Raw genomic sequence first — 17,473 nt, 5'->3', positions numbered from 1 at the left:
AATTTTGGGAAGAAAACAGAGGTGTTTTTTGCGAAGTGCCTACCTGTAGATTTTGGCCTCCAGCTCAGCCGGCACCTAGGGAAACCTACCAAACCTGTGCATTTCTGAAAACTAGAGACCTAGGGGAATCCAAGGAGGGGTGACTTGCGGGGCTTGGATCAGGTTCTGTTACCCAGAATCCTTTGCAAACCTCAAAATTTGGCTAAAAAAACACATGTTCCTCACATTTCTGTGGCAGAAAGTTCAGGAATCTGAGAGGAGCCACAAATTTCCTTCCACCCAGCCTTCCCCCAAGTCTCCCGATACAAATGATACCTCACTTGTGTGGGTAGGCCTAGCGCCCGCGACAGGAAACAACCCAAAGCGCAACATGGACACATCCAAATTTTTGGAAGAAAACAGAGGTGTTTTTTGCGAAGTGCCTACCTGTAGATTTTGGCCTCTAGCTCAGCCGGCACCTAGGGAAACCTACCAAACCTGTGCATTTCTGAAAACTAGAGACCTAGGGGAATCCAAGGAGCAGTGACTTGCGGGGCTCGGACCAGGTTCTGTTACCCAGAATCCTTTGCAAATCTCAAAATTTGGCTAAAAAAACAAATGTTCCTCACATTTCTGTGGCAGAAAGTTCGGGAATCTGAGAGGAGCCACCAATTTCCTTCCACCCAGCGTTCCCCCAAGTCTCCCGATAAAAATGATACCTCACTTGTGTGGGTAGGCCTAGAGCTCGCGACAGGAAACGCCCCAAAGCGCAACGTGGACACATCCAAATTTTTGAGAGAAAACAGTGCCTACCTGTGGATTTTGGCCTGTAGCTCAGCCGGCACCTAGGGAAACCTACCAAACCTGTGCATTTCTGAAAACTAGAGACCTAGGGGAATCCAAGATGGGGTGACTTGTGGGGCTCGGACGAGGTTCTGTTACCCAGAATCCTTTGCAAACCTCAAAATTTGGCTAAACAAACACATGTTCCTCACATTTCAGTGGCAGAAAGTTCTGGAATCTGAGAGGAGCCACGAATTTCCTTCCACCCAGCGTTCCCCTAAGTCTCTCAATAAAAATGGTACCTCACTTCTGTGGGTAGGCCTAACGCCCACGAAAGGAAATGGCCCAAAACACAACGTGGACAGAACATATTTTTTGGAAGAAAACAGAGGTGTTTTTTGCGAAGTGCCTACCTGTAGATTTTGGCCTCTAGCTCAGCTGGCACCTAGGGAAACCTACCAAACCTGTGCATTTCTGGAAACTAGAGACCTAGGGGAATCCAAGGAGGGGTGACTTGCTGGGCTCGGACCAGGTTCTGTTACCCAGAATCCTTTGCAAACCTCAACATTTGGCTAAAAAAACACATGTTCCTCACATTTCTGTGGCAGAAAGTTCGGGAATCTGAGAGGAGCCACAAATTTCCTTCCATCCAGCGTTTCCCCAAGTCTCCCGATAAAAATGATACCTCACTTGTGTGGGTAGGCCTAGCGCCCGCGACAGGAAACGCCCCAAAGCGCAACGTGGACACATCCAAATTTTTGGAAGAAAACAGAGGTGTTTTTTGCGAAGTGCCTACCTGTAGATTTTGGCCTCCAGCTCAGCCGGCACCTAGGTAAACCTACCAAACCTGTGCATTTCTGAAAACTAGAGACCTAGGGGAATCCAAGGAGGGGTGACTTGCGGGGCTTGGATCAGGTTCTGTTACCCAGAATCCTTTGCAAACCTCAAAATTTGGCTAAAAAAACACATGTTCCTCACATTTCTGTGGCAGAAAGTTCGGGAATCTGAGAGGAGCCACAAATTTCCTTCCACCCAGCGTTCCCCCAAGTCTCCCGATACAAATGATACCTCACTTGTGTGGGTAGGCCTAGCGCCCGCGACAGGAAACACCCCAAAGCGCAACATGGACACATCCAAATTTTGGGAAGAAAACAGAGGTGTTTTTTGCGAAGTGCCTACCTGTAGATTTTGGCCTCTAGCTCAGCCGGCACCTAGGGAAACCTACCAAACCTGTGCATTTCTGAAAACTAGAGACCTAGGGGAATCCAAGGAGCGGTGACTTGCGGGGCTCGGACCAGGTTCTGTTACCCAGAATCCTTCGCAAACCTCAAAATTTGGCTAAAAAAACACATGTTCCTCACATTTCTGTGGCAGAAAGTTCGGGAATCTGAGAGGAGCCACCAATTTCCATCCACCCAGCGTTCCCCCAAGTCTCCCGATAAAAATGATACCTCACTTGTGTGGGTAGGCCTAGAGCTCGCGACAGGAAACGCCCCAAAGCGCAACGTGAACACATCCAAATTTTTGAGAGAAAACAGTGCCTACCTGTGGATTTTGGCCTGTAGCTCAGCCGGCACCTAGGGAAACCTACCAAACCTGTGCATTTCTGAAAACTAGAGACCTAGGGGAATCCAAGATGGGGTGACTTGTGGGGCTCGGACGAGGTTGTGTTACCCAGAATCCTTTGCAAACCTCAAAATTTGGCTAAACAAACACATGTTCCTCACATTTCAGTGGCAGAAAGTTCTGGAATCTGAGAGGAGCCACAAATTTCCTTCCACCCAGCGTTCCCCTAAGTCTCTCAATAAAAATGGTACCTCACTTCTGTGGGTAGGCCTAGCGCCCACGAAAGGAAAGCCCCCCCCCCCGGGAGCGACCCTTGCCTACGGGGTCGCTCCCCCTGCGTGACATTGGCGCCAAAAAACAAATCCCAGGTGCCTGGTGGTTTCTGCCCCCTTGGGTGCAGATTGACCTAAAATCGGCCAATCTGCCCCCAGGGGGGCAGAAATGGCCTAAAATACAATTTGCCCCCCAGGGGAGCGACCCTTGCCTGAGGGTTCGCTCCCCATCTCTAAAAAAACAAACAAACAAAAAAAAAAATTGCCCTGGCGCCTAGAGGTTTCTGCCCCCCTCCCCGGGGGCAGATCAGCCTAATATTAGGCCAATCTGCCCCCGGGGGGGCAGAAATGGCCTAAAATAAATTTGCCCCCCCAACCCCCACCCCACCCCTCCCCGGGGGCGACCCTTGCCTATGTGGTCGCCCCCCCTGCGTGACATTGGTGCCAAAAAACAAATCCCCGGTGCCTGGTGGTTTCTGCCCCCTTGAGGGCAGATTGACCTAAAATCGGCCAATCTGCTCCCAGGGGGGCAGAAATGGTCTAAATACAATTTTCCCCCCAGGGGAGCGACCCTTGCCTGATGGGTCGCTCCCCATCTCTAAAAAAAGAAGAAAAAAAAAACATTTTTTTTTGCCCTGGCTCCTAGAGGTTTCTGCCCCCCCTGGGGGCAGATCGGCCTAATAATAGGCCGATCTGCCCCCAGGGGGGGGGCAGAAATGGCCTAAAATAAATTGCCCTCCACCCCAGGGAGCACCCCTTGCCTAAGGGGTCGCTCCCTTTGCGGGAAATTCACGCAAAGAAAAAACTCCCTGGTGTCTAGTGGTTTCTACCCCCCTTGGGGGCAGATTGGCCTCATCAAAATAGGCCAACCTGCCCCCAAGGGGGGCAGAAATGGCCAAAATATAATTTGCCCCCAAGGGGAGCGACCCTTGCCTAAGGGGTCGCTCCACACCAAAAAAAAAAAAAGAAACATAAAAAAAAAAAAAAATGGTCCCTGGTGCCTAGAGGTTTCTGCCCCCAGGGGGGGCAGAAAAGGCCTTCCCGAAAATATGCCCCCCCTGGGAGCGACCCTTGCCCAAGGGGTCGCTCCCTTTTGTCAATAACAATAAAATAAAAAAAAATCCCTGGTGTCCCTGCGTGACATTGGCGCCAAAAAACAAATCCCCGGTGCCTGGTGGTTTCTGCCCCCTTGGGGGCAGATTGACCTAAAATCGGCCAATCTGAAATGGTCTAAATACAATTTGCCCCCCAGGGGAGCGACCCTTGCCTGATGGGTCGCTCCCCATCTCTAAAAAAAGAAAAAAAGAAAAAAAAAAAAAAATTTTTTTTTGCCGTGGCGCCTAGAGGTTTCTGCCCCCCCTGGGGGCAGATCGGCCTAATAATAGGCCGATCTGCCCCCAGGGGGGACAGAAATGGCCTAAAATAAATTGCCCTCCACCCCAGGGAGCGACCCTTGCCTAAGGGGTCGCTCCCTTTGCGTGAAATTCACGCAAAGAAAAAACTCCCTGGTGTCTAGTGGTTTCTACCCCCCTTGGGGGCAGATTGGCCTCATCAAAATAGGCCAATCTGCCCCGAAGGGGGGCAGAAATGGCCAAAATATAATTTGACCCCAAGGGGAGCGACCCTTGCCCAAGGGGTCGCTCCCCACCAAAAAAAAAAATGAAACATAAAAAAATAAAAAAATAAAAATAAAAATGGTCCCTGGTGCCTAGAGGTTTCTGCCCCCAGGGGGGGCAGAAAAGGCCTTCCCGAAAATATGCCCCCCCGGGAGCGACCCTTGCCCAAGGGGTCGCTCCCTTTTGTCAATAACAATAAAAAAAACAAAAATCCCTGGTGTCTAGTGGGGTTTCAAAAGCCGGATTGCAAGCAATCCGGCTTTTGAAACCCTCGGAGAGACTTCAAAGGGAAGGAAATACTTTTCCTTCCCTTTCAAGCCCCTCCGGGCCTCCCCAGTGATTGAAAGAGAAATGCTTTTGCATTTCTCTTTCAATCGCGCTGGAAGCAGAGCTTCCAGCGCGACTAGGGAGGCCCCTGTGACAAATCAGCGCGCGCTCGGGGGGGTGGAGGGGGTCAGGGGTGGAAGGGGAAGGTCTTCCCCTTCCATCCCCGACTTGGGGGGGGAGAGGGGTGCAGGGGGGCGCGCTAGCGCGCCCCCAAGTTCCCCTGTGCCATGGACGAGATGATCTCGTCCAAGGCACAGGGGAACTGTAGCCTTGGACGAGATCATCTCGTCCAAGGCACAGAAGAGGTTAAGTGGGACACTTGGAGGACAGTTTTTTGGGAGAGTCACTTCTTAGAGGGGAACTTGTTCTTGGCAGGTGTTCCTTTGCCACATCTTGGCCTGAGGGTCTGTTTGGGCACCTGTTGTTGGCCAGTAGGGGTTGAGATGGATGTCCTCTGTGTGTCTTCAGAGGGTGGTTCATGTGAAGTTGCTGCTGATGCTCTTGTTGTCCGGTCTGTATCCTGTGCTATAGTAGGGGCTTCCCGTTCTGTGTGGGGCTCAGGCTGTGTTTGGACAAGCTGCAGCAGCTCACCTGCCATGCTGTGGCACTGTGCAGTTTCCACTGCACCATTGCCTCTTGGTGGTGTGCTTGCTGCATCCTTTGACTCTGCTCCAGGGTGGATACTATCTGGCCCAATCTGACCTGGGTATGGTGATATGCTCCCAGGACCTCCGAAATCACATCATGGCATCCATCCTGTTGCCTACCCCCTGGGCCACTGATGCTCTCCCACTGGCCTAGACCCCTGTGCCTGTGTCCCCTGCACAGGTATGGCGGTACCACTTGTACTGGGGCCATCGTCTTCCTGCCTGTTGGTAGGGGGTGACTGTGGCCTCTGTATTTGTGTTCCACCAGTCTGTGGCCTGGATACACAGGTGTGTAGACGGTTGCCCTGGGCTGATGTTATTGCCTGGGTGGTAGGGGTGTCAGTGGTATCCTGGGTGGGGCTGCTGTATGGTGACAGTCCAGGACTGTGTGAGGGGCCAGGATGATCGTCAGTGTCCAGGGTTCAATCACCAGTGTCCTGGAAGGTGCCTCTGTCTCCCTGTGGGGCACTGCCACTCCTTGTCATGTCTGTCAGGGTGGCATGGGTGGTGATGCCTGTTGGGAGTAATGGGCATGTCTGTTGCATTGGCATGGTCGGATGGGGTGCACAGGCCTGGGCGGGTTTGTGCAGGTTACACACTTTGGGGCCATGCAGGATGCTTTGGTGAGGTTAGAATTGCTTTTAGCTTGGGATGTGGAGGTGCATTGTGAGTGCTGTAGGCCATTGTGCTTCCTTGCAGGGGTGGGTAGCTGTGCACAGAGAGAGGGATGTGGGCCTGTTAGTGGGATAGTGGGCATGCAGGGGGAAGTGGATTAAGTGCTTGTGGGCTGGGTGGGGTAGTGGTCCTGGTGGGTGTAGGAGGGGTGGGGAGGTGCATGCATTACAGGTGTGATGGAAATGGGGTAATTGTAGATGACATAACCAATGTAACATAGAATGTGAAGGCACACGTAAAAACAATCCAAAATTTCACAGTCTCTATAGAAAGTATCTCATTACTATAATTCGAAAATCAAAATAATGGCTTAGAATATAGTATTTAGAATTTTACAATAAAGTTCTGATCCTATCTCAAATTGAAATCAGCTGTCCAAATTAAATGTTCCTTCAATGTTTATTCCAGCTATTTAGTTTATAGTTCCAGTCGTTTCTCAATCCATCATAATTCCAAGAGTTCCAAATTTATAAAAGTTTCACAAAATCATTCATATAATTTTATATCAGAGTTCACAAACTATTCCTCTTTGCTTGTTTACAGTATATGTCCATCTCTCTTACTTGTCCATATGTCCGTCTATAAAGGTTTCACAAAATCATTCATATAATTTTATATCAGAGTTCACAAACTATTCCTCTTTGCTTGTTTATATGTCCATCTCTCTTACTTGTCCATATGTCCGTCAACACGTGTTTCATCCGGGGAGTACAGGAATTGAGGAGAATAAAACAAGGCAATTGGGAAGTAAATCAAAAAAGGAATTGGCCAGGAAGACTAGAAGGGGAAAAAGAGGAGGGAAAAACCGAAACATACTTGGGAATGAGAACAAGATCACGAGACAAGAAGAGTTAAGTACATGTACTGAATTGGAAAATAATGTGGTCAATCTGTCTAATAAACAGTTATCGCCTGATATGTTATCACTTTTCAATAAGGGATTGAGTTTCTGTCCATCATCTGTGGGGTATATTTACAAATCTAAAATAGATTTATTGAAATTTATTAGAAGGTTAAAACTGAAAAAATATTTTGAGACTCGTATACCGAGTAAAGAGACTGCACCGTCAGTAAAGAGGGCTCATAGTGACTTATCCATTCAAGATATCCATGATACTATGACATTGATGACGATGGCGAATTATGAAGAATATCCTGTAACATTATCTACTATATTACGAGATTTAAATGTGCCATCAGATTTGCATATCACGAGTGGTCTGAGACAAAAATCTAACTGGATTCCAAGATCTGCAATAGATAGTAACATTGAGATATTTTTTAAATCAGTGTGGTATGATTTAGACAGGGAGGAGAAGAAAAAGAGATATTTGAGGAGACCTAATTTAAAACAATCAGAACACACTGCACTGAAGGCGTTAAAATCTGATACGGATATAGTCATCAAGAGAGCAGACAAAGGCGGAAACATTGTGGTTATGAACCGTATAGATTATGAGCGAGAAATACATAATCAATTAAGTGACAGCAACTGTTATGAAAAACTTTCATATAACCTGATATCAATATTGACAGGGAAATTGAACAGAATGTTAAAAACTTGGAGGGAAAGGAATTTACTAGATGAGGAAGAATATAATTACTTACTGGTACATCGTCCTAGATTCCCATGTTTATACACTCTACCTAAGATGCATAAAGAGTCAGAGTTCCCACCAGGTAGACCAATAGTCTCCGGTATGGGGGGGCCCACCGAGAGGCTTTCAGAATTTGTAGACATATTTCTTCAACCTTTTGTGTCTAATTTGCCTTCACATATTCAAGATACTAAACATATATTGAGCCTGCTATCAGATATCCAGTGGGAACCTGGGATAATCATGGTAACTTTAGACGTAGTAGCACTATATACTAGTATACAACATACGTGTGGACTGAAAGCTATAGAATATATTTTGAACAAAAGATCTGCGAGCCTATTTGAGCATACACAAATGATATTGAGTATGATTGAATTCATATTGAACAATAACTACTTTTTGGTAGGGAAGGACTGGTTCAGACAAAAACAGGGTGTGGCAATGGGCTCCAAATTTTCCCCCTCATATGCAAACTTATTTATGGGGTGGTTTGAGGAACACTGGGTCTGGGGCCCGAAAACAGCAAGATGGCATCCATATATTCTGTACTGGGGTCGATATATCGATGACTGTTTTATGTTATGGACAGGAGACGTAACAGCTTTAAATAGTTTCTGTAAGTTTCTGAATGAAAATGATGAGAATATCAAATTCACATATAAATATAGTGAATCTTGCATAGAATTCTTAGATGTGGAACTATTTGTGAGCAATGATAAAATAGAAAGTAGATTATATCGAAAGCCAACATCCTGTAATACTATACTACATGCGTCTAGTGCACACCCAAGGCACCAGATAGAAGCTATACCATTAGGGGAGATGGTTAGAGCTCGAAGAAATTGTAGTAGGGACTGTGATTTTCGTGAGGTCATTGAAAACATGGGCCAAAGGTTTGTAGCAAGGGGATATTCTAGGACGGTGATAAGCAAATCTCAAGAGAAGGCTCTTAAGATTCCTCGTTCACAGACGTTAATGTCACATGATCAGAAAGATAATGGGAAAAAGAAGGATTGTACTCAGAATGTAAGGATTGTATTGGATTATACGGAGAGTTCGCAGAGATTGTTGAGAATAATGAAAAAACATTGGCCTTTACTTATTCAAGATGGAACATTGAGGAAATTCATTAGTGCTAAACCAGAGGTTTCATTCAGGAGGGGAAATACCCTTAATAACATTCTGAGCCCTAGTTATCTGACAGACAAAAAGAAACCTGATTGGCTTAAAGTATTAAATGTAGGTTTTTACAGATGTGGAGCTTGTGCAATGTGTAAATGGGCCTGGCAAGCCAAAAAATAATTTCAAGATATGTATGGTCAAAAGGTGGACGTAAGGACACACATAGATTGCAATACTAGATTTGTTGTCTATATGATTGTTTGCAAATGCGAAAGAATATATGTGGGCAGTACGATACGCCCCTTAAAAGTCAGAATATCTGAACAATGGAGAGCAATCAGGCAAGAAGATGAGAGATACCCAATAGCTTATCACATGAAAACATGTGAAGCACAAGGAAATCAAAAGACATTTAAATTATTTGGTTTTGACCAGTGCGAAATAAATCTAAGAGGAGGTAACAGAGAATGGACTTTACGCAGGAGGGAGTCAACATGGATAATGCGATTAGGGGCGGTGGAACAAGGTCTTAATACAGATCATGAGATGGAGTATTTTCTTGGAGATAACTAAGATAAAACATTTAATAGGATAAACTGTGGAGTCCCCCTTAAGTATGCAATCCTAGCATTAATTTAGACTACTCGTTTGAAATCACATAAAGAGAGTTATTCTAAGAAAGTATTCACACATTTAAATGAATTTGAAGGTATGGAGATCATCTCATTTCTCTTAGATTACTTGTATTCAAGACATGGGCTTAATATCAATAGTGGGAATAATTATTGAGATACATTTAAGCTACAATAAGTACATAGAGATAACGGTGGGTAATGTGTATATAATAATTAGGGTGTAGCAACAAGCCTGTATTCTGATAATTTTGTAGGTATAAATTAGCTCGAAAATAGTCATGAAAGAAATAAAGCAATCTGTTTTATCTCTATTTTATATAGATGAGGAGAAAAATAAGGTCCGTTGTTTGTGTTGATTAATTTTGAGATGAATGAAGCTTTATGAAGTGCAAGAAATTCGGAAACAATAATGATGAACACTAAATAGTCCGTTTTTATTTTCATTTTGCATAGACGCGGAGAAAAGTGAAGTCCGTTGTCTATGTTTATTAATTTCATGGAGTTCTAAGGGAACCGAGTCGGGTGAACTCGGCTCGACACTTAAATAAATATAAGAGAGACGGCGTACTCGTGCAATGAAGCTTTAGGAACTGCAAGAAGTTCGAAAACAGTAAGGAGAAACACAAAACAGTCCGTTTTCTATCTTTATTTTACATAGACGCGGAGAAAAGTGAAGTCCGTTGTCTATGTTTATTAATTTCATGCAGCTTAAAAGAAACCGAGTCGGGTGAACTCGGTTCGATACTACAACAAATGAAAACGAGACAGCGTACTCACGTTTTGAAACCTCACGAAGTGTAGATACAGGTAGGACAGGATTGGGAAGTGGCAGGGAGACTGTGGATAAATGCCGATATGGGACCTTAACCTAACCGGCATGTTTATGATTTTGTTATGACAGATATTGTTATAATGTGGTGAGATATAATATACATGGAACTGTTACAAGAAAGAGGTGAGTGTTACACAAAAGCTTCTAATACTATAAGGTGTATGGAGATGAAGGGATTAAGAGTTAACACTCACAGGAATACCATGTTATTTATTTACTTTTAGATACAACTGTCAGGTTTGAAATTGAGATATAAGGAAATGATGTGTTACAGGTGATACAGCTTTGCAAGAAAAGGTATGTCAAGACACTGAATATACTATTTAGAGGTCTATGAAAATTTCTGCTAGGAAGGTTACAAACATAGAAATTGAGTCGTATGAAGAGATGGTCAGGAAATGGCTGTTTCAAATACATTAAACTGAACGTATGTTGTGTGTAATTTTTTGATTTTTTTGATTTGACAGTTAGGTCATTTTAAATTATAGCTAAATTAAGGGTAGATATTGGAAGTCACTATTATATTTATAAATTATATATTAATTTTCATTATGAGAAGTGTACATTTCCCACTATTGAATGTTGATCAATTTTTGCAATGTTAATATTCTAATATGGTATAAACTGTTCAGTTTGATTTAGGTCATTATACACTTGAGTATAATACTTTGAGAGGTACTGAAGAAGTCCAGGGGTACTCCCCGGATGAAACACGTGTTGACGGACATATGGACAAGTAAGAGAGATGGACATATAAACAAGCAAAGAGGAATAGTTTGTGAACTCTAATATAAAATTATATGAATGATTTTGTGAAACCTTTATAGACGGACATATGGACAAGTAAGAGAGATGAACATATAAACAAGCAAAGAGGAATAGTTTGTGAACTCTGATATAAAATTATATGAATGATTTTGTGAAACTTTTATAAATTTGGAACTCTTGGAATTATGATGGATTGAGAAACGACTGGAACTATAAACTAAATAGCTGGAATAAACATCGAAGGAACATTTAATTTGGACAGCTGATTTCAATTTGAGATAAAATCAGAACTTTATTGTAAAATTCTAAATACTATACTCTAAGCCATTATTTTGATTTTGGAATTATACTAATGAGATACTTTCTATAGAGACTGTGAAATTTTTGATTGTTTTTACGTGTGCCTTCACATTCTATGTTACATTGGTTAAGTAGTTTAACCCTGTAGGGGTGGTTAGGGGGTGAGACCCCAGTGTAGAGCACCGTAATCAAATTTTACTTAAGTCCCTAGATTGGGAAATTTGGAGCGCCTTTTCACTCTTTGATATCACCCTCTTTCTAATGGTAATTGTAGATGACATACCTGAGTTCATTCCTCCAGTGAGTCCAGTGAGGCCCTCAGGGGGCAGGATGGTCAGTTCCTTTTCCTCCCAGTCAGTGTAGTTGGGTGGTGTTGGTGGAGGTCCTCCCCCAGTCTTCTGGACTGCAATGTGGTTCCTGGATGTCATGGCCCTGACCTTCCCCCGCAGGTCGTTCCATCTCTTGCAGATGTTGTCCCTGGTGCATGAATGGTGTCCCACTGCATTGACCCTGTTGACTATTGTCTGCCATAGCTCCATCTTCCTGGCGATGGGTATGTGCTGCACCTGTGCACCGAATAGTTGTGGCTCGACCTTCAGGATCTCGTCCACCATGGTCCTTAGCTCCCTTTCTGTGAAGCATGGGTGCTTGGGGGATGCCATGATAAGTGTTGTGAATGGTGTCTTGTGCGGATCTAGGTGAGGGTGCTCTTTTGTGGTTGGGTGTAAGTATCGTGGATTGTGGCGTTCGGTGTCTGCTTCTGGTGTTCTCTGTCTTCGTTGGCCTACTTTTGTTGCAAAGGATTGTGGGGTGTGTCAATTAGTGTTTTATAGTGTTGTGGATGTGTGTCAGGTGTGTGGGTTTCTAACTTATCCAATGTGTGCACTTCTTACTGTTGGGTTCACTTGCTGCCCATGGCGGTCTGCACCGCCAATGGTAGTTCGGCTTCCACTGACCGCCGCGGTGATTTGTGCTTCATTATTTGATGGGCGGGGTGTTGGTATGCTCAGCAGTGGCAGGGTGGGAGGTCCACGATTTCTGCAGACAAGGTCCTGGCGGTGACTGGTGGCAGGGTGATTTTTGTCTGATTCAGATTTTGGCATCATTATATGGCGTTTTTTTGTTCACCGCCAATGGCGGTCTTCTGTTCGCCATTGCCTCGGCGGTCGACAGTGTTTACCGCCAGGTTCATAATGAGGGCCTAAATGTGTAAGGATACATGTACATCTATAATGATACATGCACTGCAGCCATCCCAATTAGGGTGGGGCCCCGCTTATGGTGGAGGCGCCGGGCAGGAAGGGATGGAGGATGGTGAGTGACAGGCACCCCCGGCCCGCCCCACCACAAAATAACATTGTGGCTGATTGGCTTCTGGGCTGCCGTGGCCCCGGATGCACCTTTTTGCTTCCGGGGCAGCGTACAGCAATGAAGTCGCAGACTTGCATTTACAAGGAGGCCGTGGTCGGGGAGCACATCTCTTGCTCGCACTTACGTACCGTGTTGCAGACCAACCTGACCCCTGAAGATCCTTGTTATGCCTCCCACCCCCTTTTCTGTTTCTCTACTTTTTTTCTTGCAGGCAGCAGCAGCCGCATGGAGGACTCCTTCACCGGCAGGGATGCAAGCGGACCAGCATGCCTCACAGGGAGTCATACGGGTTCGAGCTGAGCTCACCTGACCCGAGTTTATCTCGGTGGCAGCACCTGTTGAGCTTCTGGGGCTGCTGGGTGAGGGGCCTTCGGGCCATATGTGTTGGGGTCATGCAGGGGTCATTCAATTTGTAGTGTAGGGTGGTAGGCTTGGAAAATTCAGTTAGTTGTGTTTTAAGCCTTTGTGTTTTTTAAGGCATTAGGTTCCATTGGAGTTCAGGGCAGCAGGTTTTGGGAAATACCATCTTTAAAGTGGAAGGTGTGCAGAGGGCTAGCGGTCATTAGTGGTGCTGCAGTGTGGCATGCTGCTGGCAGAGACATAGATTGTTGTTTTTTGGGTGGGCATGCTAGTTTTTTTCAGGTTTTGATCGCCTGCTGGGGTATGGGCCTAACCCTGAGACTGCGGTTATTGGTGTAATTGTATTCACTACAACATGGGTTCTTGGTTGGCTAAGTTTGTTCGGGTGCCAGTGGATAGTTTCCCTCTATTGTTTCAGCAGCATGACAGTGAATACACAGAGGGGCGCAAAACTCTCAGACATAAAGGTACTCTTAGAGGCTCTGATGCTTAGGATGGATGTTATGGACCAAGCCATAGCATCCTTGAGGTCCCAGCCATCTCCAGTGGAGGCGCTAGGTGATTAGGTGAACAGGTCCCAGAGGGCAAGAGTACTGCCTAGGGAGGCATTCCCCCGGTTCCGAAGAGGCTGCATGGGCCGAGAAAGGGAAATGGGGCTGCAGGAGTGCGAGTGGAGGCCACCCCTAGGCAGGTGTTAGATCGTGTGGTGAACTCAGAGGGGCTGGCCCCACCTCACCCTTCACTACAGTCTATGGGTTATGCATCGCCGGTTATGAGTATGGTTCAGCCCACAAGTGTTTGTATGAGTCATGTGGCAGCTCAGACCGAGAGCGCCATGTGGGTGGGACCTTGTTGTGATTTGTCCGCTGTAAATATGAATGTTTCTCACCGTGGGGAGTCTAGTCAGCAGGACCTCGTAGGACAGTTGGCTTTGTTGTTGCCATGGCTTTCTGAGGTGGGTATGCAGCCCACCTCTCTGGTGGGGGGCCCATTGGCAGGTACTAGTGAATGTGACATCATGGAGCGGGCACAGCGTTTGGTGTCACACCTGGGCACCAGGAAAGGCAGCCATGGGTCCCAGAGGAAAGAACCGGGTTCAGACAATAGTGAGGGACACAGAGAGCAGCTGCCAATCTTTAACTTCTCTGATTGGTGGTGAGGGGACTCCTGCAAACAACATCCTCTGTGCAGCAGGTTGCTTCAGCATCATGGGCATCCACCCATCAGTCGGGTAATGTGCCAGCGGTGGTGACCCATACGGTGACGTCTTCTCTGACCCAGGGAGCGTCAATTTCAGGTACTTGTCACTCTTCCCCCCTTATGGAGCTGGGTGATGTTCGCTCTGAGCATAAACAACTGGGGCTGCATGTGCCAGTAGAAGTGAGGGAAGGTGGCTTACATTGATATATTTGACCTACTAGTTGACAAATATGACAAGGAGGAGGTGAAGCGGTTTAAAGAGTGTGCGCATTCTAGGGAGTGTGGCCATTGGCCTCAGAAGAGGCCAACTGGGTGAAAGCCTTCTCCATCTATCGGACCATTTTAGTGGAAAGCTTTGAGGATTTAGGCGCCCACTTAGCCTGTTACCAGAAGAGGATTGTGAGGACGCACAATGAGTATGGCATCATGGCATGGAAATATATTAATAGGGAATCCAGGAGAATAAAGGCCAATAAACCAACGTTAGGATGGGATCAGATACATATAATTACTTGGTTGCGATACACAAATCGTACTCAGGGGCCCAGACATAAGCACTGCTCACAGTCCCCTGGGACTTGCAGTTTCAAGCACTGCTGTTCTTTCTGTGGCCAGACCTCCCATCCCGAATTCGAGTGTTTTCAAGGAATCCCAGTACAGGGGGTGGCAAGAAACCAGAATGAGGATTCGGCAATAGCTAGGCAGGGTGTTTCATTTTTTTGTTAAGGCTTCATCCCCCATTAATCTATTGTCTATGGTTCCTTGACTTAATTCCTACTCCAATCAGGCAGCTGTGCAGGTTCTGTATCAGGGTTTTTAAGGACGGTTTCAGAATCCCAGCTCAAGGATATGTAGGCTCAACCCATTGCAAGAATCAGCTGTCTCTGAGGTCCAATCCCGAGGTAGCTAGAGCTAAAATTCTAAAGGAGCTGGTGTTGGGGCGGGTAGTTGGACCTTTTGTTGAGGTTCCCATGCAGGGTTTTGTCTGTTCTCTGTTAGGAGAGGTTCCCAAGAAAGAACCCGGCGATTAATACACCTTGCCTGTGCCAAAGGGCCAATCAGTGAACAAGGCCATTGATGGGGCACTTTGTTCTGTCAGGTATGCTTCTGTAGATCAGGCAATTCAGATGCTACGGGAGCTGGGGCCTGGAGCTCTGATGGCAAAGTCAGACATTGAATCCTCATTTCGGCTGTTACCAGTCCATCCACATAATCGCCATCTCTTGAGTTTCCAGTGGGAAGGGAGGTACTATTTTGATAGGTGTATGCCTAGGTGCTGCTCTGATTCATGTTCTTATTTCAAGAGATTTTGTATTTTCTTGGAGTTGGTCTTTAAAGCACAAGACACAACACCAGAGGATATTGCAGTACTGGGTCTAATCAATGCGCTGGTGTGTTGGAGGTTTTTCGAATCCTCATGGTTGGGTTTGGAGTCCCCCTAGCAGAGGGCAAGATGTGGGGCCCTGTATCAAGATTGAATTCTTAGGGTTTGAGTTGAATTAAGTGGCAGGAGTGTCTAGGCTACCTTGGGAAAAAGTTATTTCTTTCTCTCAAATGTTACAGGCAAGTTTGAGGTCAATCTCCATCAGCTGCAATGTTTGGCGGGGCAGCTCAACTTTGCGGTGCAAATCATCCCCATGAGGCGTCCTTTCTCTCGGTCTTTTGCTCAGACCATGTCAGGACTGAGGGTCAAGCACCACCACACCAGGCTTCTTTCGAATGAAGTCAAGCAGGATGAGTATTTGAGAGACCTTCTTACGTGACTTTAATGGGACAGTCGTGTGGCCGAGTCCACCTCAATCCAATGAGGAACTGAGCCTTTTTATTTATTTTTTACAGATGTGGCAGGCAGTAAATCTTTTGGGGCTATATTTGGTACAGCCTGGTGTGCTCATGGATAGCCCTTGGAAGGGGTCCAAGAGAGCCTAATGGCTAATATCAGTTTCCTGGAGCTATATCCATTTCTGGTGGCATTGTCAACCTGGCCAAAGGGATTTCGCAACCAGTCTGTGATCTTCTGTTAGATAACTTGTCAGTTGTGGATTGCATTAACCAGCAAGCAGCCAAGTGTAAGATGATCCTGAGGCTGCTGAAGGAGATAGTATCAAGGAATATCAGACCTTGTGGCAGCCAGCCTAGCACCCGGAACTAGGAAGGCTTACCAGGGAACATTTGTGGCCTATATTAATTTCCAGGGTGGGGTGGGATCATCTTGTTTTGATCCATCCGCTGTTTTGGCATTTTTGGAGTCTTTGATGAAAGAGGGGCGGTCTGTTGCTTGTGCCAGGCACCATACTGCAGCTATTTCTTTCTTTGTAAGCTCTGGGGGGTGCCTGATGGAACAAAAAACATTCCTGGTGAGAAGAGCGTTCAAGAGCTGGCAGCGGCTCCAGGGCGCTAAACTAGACTTTAGGTGCCCCATAGATGGGGCAAAGTTAGGAACCATACTAGCCGCATTAAATCGCATTTGCTTCTCTCCTTGGGAGGTCACCTTATTTAGGTCAGCCTTTACTCTGGCCCTTTATGCAGCCTTTCACATTGGGAGAACTAGTGTATAGGAATAAGGGAGACATCACAGGAGGGCGGCAGTTAGTGGACATTCATTGGCCACAAGGATCCGGGTCCTTAGTGATCAACATCCCTCGCTCGAATACAGACCAGGATGGGGGGGGAGGGATCACATTATACTGAGAAGAGCCCCGGGTAGCACGTGTTGTCCAGTACATAGCCTGGAGGTTTTCTTAGCACAGCGCCATCCAGGGTCAATTAGAGTGTTTTTTGGTGCATGATGATGGCACACCACTCACCAGGTTTCAGTTTCCAAATGTGTTCAAACTCTCCCTGTCAACAGCAGGTTTTGATGCGTCTGAGTTTGGTACTCACTCCTTTACGATAGGGGCAGCCATGGCAGCAGTGGCAATGGGGTTTTCTGGAGCGGCGGTTAGGAGAAGTGGCATTTGGTCTTCTGACTGTTACAAAAGGTATGTGAGATTGCATATGCTGTGAGTTCATGTCCTTTACACTTTGTTTCTCCATACTCTCTTTAGGTGCCCCTGACAGCTGCCAGGGTCACTGATGAGTGGGTAATCGGCCACTCTCATGTCCGACAGGCAGGTGAACTGTATGTAAGGAGTGCCTTTGCGTTACGTACTTTGAAGGCTGGTTTCGTCTGTCTTTCCTTGGCCAAAGTGGGTTGGGATTCACTCAATTAAGGATAGTCCTGGACTCTATGCTTCACTCAGGGTACTCGTCGCCGGATGTCATCATTTTGCATCTTGAGAGTAATGATTCGGTCTCACTGGGGCACTGGCGGCTGTTTGAGCTGGTGGTATCTGAGTTCGGTTGGTTGACAAAATATTTCCACAGGCGGTCCTTGCTTGGTCGAACATGATTCGTAGTAGAGGGGTGGTCTCTCAGTT

General features: G+C 46.2%; 1 long non-coding RNA gene across 1 annotated transcript in view; it reads left to right on the top strand.

The window, feature by feature from the left end:
- The first annotated feature begins 9,927 nt into the window (after positions 1 to 9,927).
- Positions 9,928 to 17,473, top strand: part of LOC138302004 (uncharacterized) — a 108,268-nt gene continuing 100,722 nt past the window's right edge. Inside the window, exon 1 of the long non-coding RNA XR_011205213.1 lies at positions 9,928 to 10,030. This is a non-coding gene — a long non-coding RNA (uncharacterized lncRNA). The remainder of the gene's footprint in view (positions 10,031 to 17,473) is intronic.

This window comes from Pleurodeles waltl, chromosome 6 (genome assembly GCF_031143425.1).
Source record: "Pleurodeles waltl isolate 20211129_DDA chromosome 6, aPleWal1.hap1.20221129, whole genome shotgun sequence".
In the NCBI taxonomy this organism is placed as follows: Eukaryota; Metazoa; Chordata; class Amphibia; order Caudata; family Salamandridae; genus Pleurodeles; species Pleurodeles waltl.
The sequence above is the reverse complement of the archived record's forward strand: the minus strand, read 5'-3'. Positions and strand labels throughout refer to the sequence as shown.